This window comes from Triticum dicoccoides, chromosome 4B, assembly GCF_002162155.2.
Source record: "Triticum dicoccoides isolate Atlit2015 ecotype Zavitan chromosome 4B, WEW_v2.0, whole genome shotgun sequence".
NCBI classification, from domain to species: domain Eukaryota; kingdom Viridiplantae; phylum Streptophyta; class Magnoliopsida; order Poales; family Poaceae; genus Triticum; species Triticum dicoccoides.
Genome location: NC_041387.1, coordinates 80,033,368 through 80,041,613, shown reverse-complemented (window position 1 = coordinate 80,041,613; position 8,246 = coordinate 80,033,368). Strand labels below are relative to the sequence as shown.

At 47.2% G+C, this 8,246-nt stretch overlaps 1 pseudogene; it reads left to right on the top strand.

Annotated features, from left to right (window-relative positions):
- Positions 1-7,371: 7,371 nt before the first annotated feature.
- Positions 7,372-7,510, top strand: LOC119296518 (annotated as a pseudogene).
- The last annotated feature ends 736 nt before the right edge of the window (positions 7,511-8,246 follow it).

Genomic DNA, 8,246 nt, shown 5'->3' with positions numbered 1-8,246 from the left:
GACAAAACAAAGTGTCCCTAGTATGCCTCTACTTAACTAGCTCGTTAATCAAAGATGGTTATGTTTCCTGACCATAGACATGTGTTGTCATTCGACGAATGAGATCACATTATTAGGAGAATGATGTGATGGGCATGACCCATCCGTTAGCTTAGCATTATGATCGTTACAGCTTCATTGCTACTGCTTTCTTCATGACATATACATGTTCCTCAGACTATGAGATTATGCAACTCTCGAATATCGGAGGAACACCTTTTGTGCTATCAAACGTCACAACGTAAATGGGTGATTATAAAGACGCTCTACAGGTGTCTCCGAAGGTGTTTGTTGGGTTGGCATAGATTGAGATTAGGATTTGTCACTCCGTGTTTCGGAGAGGTATCTCTGGGCCCTCTCGGTAATGCTCATCACTATAAGCCTTGCAAGCAATGTGACTAATGAGTTAGTTGCGGGATGAAGTATTACAGAGTGAGTAAAGAGACTTGCCGATAATGAGATTGAACTAGGTATGATGATACCGACGATCGAATCTCGGGCAAGTAACATACCGATGACAAAGGGAACAACGTATGTTGTTATGCGGTTTGACCGATAAAGATCTTCGTAGAATATGTAGGAACCAATATGAGCATCCAGGTTCTGCTATTGGTTATTGACTGGAGACATGTCTCGGTCATGTCTACATAGTTCTCGAACCTGTAGGGTCCGCACGCTTAACGTTCGATGACGATTTGTATTATGAGTTATATATTTTGATGACCGAAGTTTGTTCGGAGTCCCGGATGAGATCACGGACATGACGAGGAGTCTCGAAATAGCCGAGACATAAAGATTGATATATTGGACGGCTATGTTCGGACACCGGAAGTATTCCGAAGAAGTTTCGGATGAAACCGGAGACCGGGGGGTTACCGGAACCCCCCGGGGGATTAATGGGCCTTAGTGGAGAGGAGAGAGGGCCGGCCAGAGGTGGCGCCCCCCCCTGCCCAGTCCGAATTGGACAAGGGGAGGGGGCGCCCCCCTCTCCTTCCTTCTCTTCTCTCCTCTTTCCCTTGTTCTCCTTCTTGGACTAGGAAAGGGGGGAAACCTACTCCTACTGGGAGTAGGAGTCCTCCTCCTTGGCGTGCCCCTTGTGGCCGGCCAGCCTCCTCCTCTCCTCCTTTATATACAGGGGAGGGGGCACCCCATAGACACACAAGTTGATCAAGTTGATCTTTTAGCCGTGTGCGGTGCCCTCCTCCACAGATTTCCACCTCGGTCATATCATCATAGTGCTTAGGTGAAGCCCTGCGCCGGTAACTTCATCATCACCGTCACCATGCTGTCGTGCTGATGGAACTCTCCCTTGGCCTCAGCTGGATCTAGAGTTCGAGGGACGGCACCGAGCTCAACGTGTGCAGATCGCGGAGGTGTCGTGCGTTCGGTTGGATCGCGAAGACGTTTTTATACATCAATCGCGTTACATAACACTTCCACTTTTGGTATACGAGGGTACGTGGACACACTCCCCCCCCCCCTCCCGTCCCCGTTGTTATGCATCACCTAGATATATCTTGCATGATCGTAGGAACTTTTTTGAAATTACTGCGTTCCCCAACAAAATTGTATAAGTGCACTAGTTCAGCTAAGAGATGGTGATGCAAGTGTAGTAATGATTGTAGATATTGATTTTTGTAACAGTAACAATACAAAACAGCAAGGTAGCAAGTAACAAAAGTGAGCACAAACGGTATTGCAATGCTTGAGAATGGGTCCTAGGGTCCATACTTTCGCTAGTGCAATCTATCAACAATGCTAATCTAATTGGATCATATAACCATCCCTCAACGTGTGATGAAGAATCACTCCAAAGTTCCTATCTAGCGGACAACATAAGAAGAAATTGTTTGTAGCTATTCTTTCCGATCGATCTATCCAAGAATTAGTACTAAAATAACACCAACGCAAATTCATATTCATAATACTCAATCCAACACAAAGAACCTCAAAGAGTGCCCCAAGATTTCTACTGGAGAAACAAAGACGAGAACATGCATCAACCCCTATGCATAGACTACCCCAATGTCACCTCGGGAATCCGCGAGTTGAGTGTCAAAACACATATCAAGTGAATCAATATAATACCCCATTGTCACCACGGGTATTCATATGCAAGACATATATCAAGTGCTCTCAAATCCATAAAAGTATTCAATCCGATAAAACGAAATCTCAAAGGGATAACTCAATTCATCACAACAAGATAGAGAAGGAGAAACACCATATGATCCAACTATATTAACAAAGACCCCGATACATCAAGATTGTGCCATCACAAACAATAGAGAGAGAGAGAGAGAGAGAGAGATTAAACACATAGCTACTGGTACAAACCCTCAGCCCCAAGGGTGGACTACTCCCTCATCATCATGGAGACCATAGGGATGATGAAGATGGCCTCCGGTGATGATTTCTCCCTCCGGCAGGGTGCCGGAATGGGCTCCCGATTGGTTTTTCGTGGCTACCAAGGCTTGCGACGGTGGAACTTCCGATCTAGGGTTATTTCTGGGGGATTTGGTATTTGTAAGATTTTTCAGCATTGGAATCACGCGAAGATGGGCCTCGAGGTGGGCACAACCCACCAGGTCACGCTTGGGCCTCCTGGCGCGCCCCGGTGTCTTGTGCTCACCTCCTTCACATTATGGTCCTCCCACGAAGCTTCTAGTGCCTCTTTTGTTTCAAAAAAATCGTCAAAAAGTTTTGTTGCAACAGCGTTAGTCCGGGTTAGTTCCATCCAAATCATACAAAAACCATATAAAATTGTTGTAAACATGGCATGAATACTTCATAAATTATAGATACGCTGGAGATGTATCAGCTACGGCGCCGAGCAGTGATCTCCTCGAGGGCGCAGCGCTTGCGCTCCATCTCCTCCCGGACGTAGTCGTCCCGCACCCATTTGAGGCCTGTCTCGAGGTCGTTGGCCATGTCGGCGTGCTCCTGCTTCACGACGGCGGGCGGTGTCGCCGGCTCCTTCTTCGCCCTAACTAGGCGAAGATGGCCGCGCGAAGGAGGGGAAGGCTGGCGGCGCCCCTCATTTCTGATGAGGCCGCCGCCATGACTGCGCCGACGCTCTGGCGTCTCCAAGGGCTCGGCCTTGATGGTGGAAAGCGGTGCATGCCGGAGGAGCGGGAGGAGGAGGAGGAGGAAGAGCCGTCATGTGCCTCGGCAACCAAGAGTCACCGCTCCGGCGCGAGAACGTAGCCGCCGGGTACTCGAACAACAGCTGATTGCCGCCCTCGAGGTGCTTGAGGACGGCGTGGAGCGTGCGCCCGGGGACGCCCCACCACAGGTGGCGGCCGTCAGCGTTGTGGCGCCCACTTGGCGGCGGCGCGTTGTTGGTAGACGCGAGTTGCTCGGCGTGGCGGCGCTCGAAGTACGCCTTCCACAAAACGTGCTTGTCAGGGGCGTACTTCGGAAGGTGTCGCACTTCCTCCGGCAGGGACGCCCAAAAGCGTGTGATCTCGCTGCGGCGTTTGGCGCCGGTCGGCGCCGGGGGGACGGGAACGCCTCCGGTCCTGACCCTCCATGAGTGGGCGGCAGTTGTGTGGACGCGTGGCCGGAGGGGCGGGACGTGCGGCAGCACGCCTTCACTGTGTAGCCCGTGAATCAATGGAAGGCTGACCGGTGGAAGACTTCGCGTTGATTCCCGCGGGAAACCGAGGCGATGAGGACAACAAAGGTTCTCGCCATTGCCCAGTCACTGGCTCATTGGGTCCACCAGTTTTCGTGCCAAATTCGTTTCCACTGGCGCCCCGGGCACCCCCCCCCCCAGCGCGCCGAGTTCGGCCTGGATCCGCCGGCGCCAATTTCAGCCCTACTGGTGAAATTTGGACTCCTAGGGCACGACTGGGCCGATTTTTCCGAGTTGGCGATAAAAAAAGGGGCCTAGGGGCTGTTGGGGGAAGTGGGGCGAGTGGAGATGCTCTAAGAAAGGTTTGACCAGAAGTACCGGGATAAACACCCAGGCCTATTCTCGAGGCCAATACAGATGCTTAGTCAAAAATTAATATGCAATATACATATTGGAATAGTGTAGGCCAAATCTTATCTATCCACTCTTTTCATTTCCTTCTCTTCTCTTTTTCCATGGACTAATGGGCCAAAGGCCTTAATGTAACTTTTTTGTATGTGAACTCTAAACTAAGGAGATTCAAATATAATTTAAAATGCTAGGGTTGGCTGCCATGTTCGGTTAGGTCAACCCGGCGATCTTTTCATTTGTCCTTATAAATTTTGTGACGTTCTAATGAAGCTTGCAAGTTTGCCTAAAAAATATATAAGTTAAAATAGTCAAAGTAAGTGTATATACATGTACACCCACACAGTGCTTGCTTAGACTAGGGTCGTGGAGGTTTAAGATTGACAAGTCATCACATGTTGTATATTTCCTTTTCTCATATATTTTTAGTGAATATTACAAAAATTATGTTCCATTGTTTCCCTAGCATGTGGACTAGTGAAACTAAGAGATGTTTCCATTTTAAAGGTGTTTTATGGAAAAATGTACTCATCTTATTCATGTTTCTCGTTCGTTTTACTCTAGCTCGTCAAGATTTGGTTTTAATTCTTTTTAATCAACCAAATCTTTGCCTTACAAAAGTAGCTATTGCTACATAGAATGTTAATAATAAAGTAAAACCAATAACAGATGTTATGTACATTTCTTTCTTTACGCTATTCAAGTTAATAGCTTAATCATTATCATTGCTCAACTCCAAATGATTCAAAGTAAAATTTGACAAGAAGGTGTACAGATATGGTATCATACAAATCAAAATTTTAGTATTACAACAAGTTATTTTAATTGCAAATGAAAGCAATAGAAATATAAATCATAAAAAGCAATGGTGTGCAGTTGGTAGAAATATCGGTTCAAATTAAAGGTAGGTATCTCCATAGACTGCACGAAATATACACATAGAGTTCACAAAGTATACACATGATTTTAAGCATGAATATTTTTATGCTAGGAGACAAATGAAAATGGTAGAAATAAATTGGATAGTTCAGTGAATTTTAAATAATATATGCCGCCTCTTTTTTCATTGGAATAATCATGGCTTATGGTTGCCTGCAAATATCAATATTGATACGCCTCTTTTATGGAACATAGCACTCGACGCAATTTTTTGCATCTTCCATCAAGGGCCTCGATCATCTGCACCTCCAATTAGGCCAGTCGTCCCACCCCTTTGTTGGCCACAAGTCGCCGCGAAGAGGACGACTTCTCGACTATCTATTACAAAAGTTTTGCCCTACTCATGTGAGGGAAGAGCGATCATGACGGTGCGCCTTCAGTTCGCTTCAGTGTTTGTAGTCGTCGCTAGGTTTTAGATGTAATTTTATTATTTATGGTGTTAATTGTACTTCTATGATTGAAGATGAATAGACCGAAGGTTTTCTCAAAAAAAGTTGCCGCCGAGAGGTTAGCTAAAAACCAGGCCCTTTCTCATTTCATTTGAGTTTATTGTACAACACTTACTTTAGTTTGAACTCTTCTACACCAAAGTTGTACCTCTCCTTATCTCCGGTGGCTTAAACTCGACAATAATCTCGCCTCCTTCTTGAGGTAGAAGAGGGCTAGCTTGTCCATTATATCATTAGACAAATAGTAGTGATCTAAACGGTCTTATAAAAGTTCACAGAGGGAGTACTTGTGAACATAGTACAAATAATGAGTCTCGAGACCAATCGCCTTATGCATAGGGACGGCGATGTAGAGAGTAGAGACCCTGCAATACATGCACATAGTTCAGCCTCCTCCACACTTGCAACCCGGAATAAAATCCCAAGCCGACATGATAACCTCTTGCGCAACCCCACACACAACGACTCATACACTAGTCATACCATTTGCATCACAAAGTTAGCATCCACACTCCCTTAAAAAAAATTAGCATCCACGTTAATCTTAACAGAATCATCATTTGGCAAATGCACCCAACTCACAAATTGGAGCCACAAAAAACTCCCCCAGATTGCAGGCACAACGGAGACTTACCTTTTTCATCACTGGGTTTCAGAATAACAGAAGTCAAAATAGATGCTAAACATTACTGCAAAAATGCCTATAGGCACCATCTTACCAATAAGGAGCATACAAAAGCTTATCACTAGTAATTGAAAAATACTCACAATACCACCAGACTGATGGAGGAAGAAGAAGAATTGGATTGAATTGAAAAAAAAGGCGACCAGCTAGCCGTCTGGTAAATTCCCAAATGCGTGGTACCTGCCTGGCCACCTTCTCGCTCCCTAGTCCTCACCTTGCTGTAGTGGGCGGAGCAGAGCCCGCTTAGCCACGCAGCAACCCTTTCGGTCTGACGTGTGAAAGCAAGGCATGGTTGGCCAAGTAGTGATTAACCAAGACACTTATTTTAGAGCGGAGGAGTTGTATTAAATCAAAAACACTTATTTTTGGGAACAAAGGGAGTAGTCAATATCCTCTGTATTTTAAATACAAGACGTTTTTGCAGTTTAATTTAAACTGACAAAACGTTTTATATTTAGGAATGAATGAAGTAGCAAATCTTACTGTGAGTGCATATAAATGATAATTTTATATGATATGACTGTTAAAAGTATAGGACCGTAGTTGTATCGTGACAATGTAACGTATTGTGTACATGAGTTGTGGCGCAGGTTGTTGGCTAGGATAACCTCTATCTCGTGTATAGCTTGGAGTAGAGGACAAGTTGATAACCAACCAACTACACCTGCGCCATATCCTGTAATCTTCTGTCTATATAAACACGAAGGCGTCCCTGCCAAGAGGCAACACGCTTAACGCAGCCAACCCTAGCTTTTACATGGTAATCAGAGCACTTCTCGAGATCATCCATGGCGACACCTTCAAACTCCTTCCCATCCTCTCCATTTGTACACGCCGTCTCCGAGAAGCTCAGCAAGAACAACCAAGCCCTATGGCGGGCGACAGTTCTGTCGGCGATCAGAGGAGCCCGCATGGAGCAGTACCTCGACGTCGATCACCCGGTGCCACCCATGCACCTTGAAGTAGCCTCATCTGATGGCAAAACCAAGACGACGAAGCCCAACCCGGAGTTCCAGACCTTGTATGCCCAAGATCAGCAAGTCTTTTCTTACCTTCTGACAACTCTGCCCCGTGAGATGGCCATCCAGGTCGCTACCTGTCACACGTCGGCGGAACTCTGGAACACGATTGCAGAGATGCTTGCGTCTCACACTCGTGCCCAGACGGTCAACGTGCGCATCACCCTCGCCAATCTGCAGAAGGGGAACTCCTCCATCACCGACTATGTCGGGAAAGTGAAGTCTCTGTGCGATGACCTCATCGCTGCAGGGAAGAAGATCGACGATGATGATGTCGTCTCCCACATCCTCGCTGGCTTGGACGAGGAGTTTGATCCTGTGGTCTCCGCCATGTGCTCCAGAGTGGAGCCGATCACCGTCCCTGAGCTGTTCTCGCAGCTCATCAGCTTCGAGACGCGGATGAAGCTCCGCGGTGGAGTATCGCAGTCCTCCGCTAACGCTGCCACCGGAGGCCGCGGGCGTGGTAACCGTGGCTGTGGCCGTGGCGGCAACGGCAACAACAGTGGTGACCGTGGCCGCCCCTACATCAAGCCTGACGGTCGCGGTGGACAAGGAGGAGGAGGCCACTACAACAACAACGGTGGTGGGGGCAACTACAACAACAATGCCCCTGCACCTAGGATCCAGTGACAGATCTGTGGCAAACTGGGTCATCCAGCGTGGAAGTGCTGGAAACGCTATGATGAAGCCTACCAAGGAGGAGAAGAGAGGACGGTGAACCTGGCAGCACCTCAATATGGGGTGGATACCAATTGGTATCTTGACAGCGGCGCCACCGATCACATCACAGGAGACCTTGAGAAGCTGACTGTCCGCGACCGCTACACTGGAAACGAGCAAATCCACACTGCTAGTGGGTCAGGTATGGCTATAGAACATATTGGTCATTCAGCTATTCGTACCCCTGATCGTGATCTTTACCTAAATAATATCCTTCATGTTCCAGAAGCTAGCAAGAGCCTAATCTCTGCTAGTCGTCCTGCACTTGACAATGATGCCTTTTGTGAAATTCATCCTCATTCTTTTCTTGTTAAGGAACGGGGAACGAGCACTACAGAAATCCAGTACTTTGCCATCTGCCATGGCGGACGGCAAAGGCAGGGACGGCTGATGGCAAAGCACTTTGCCGT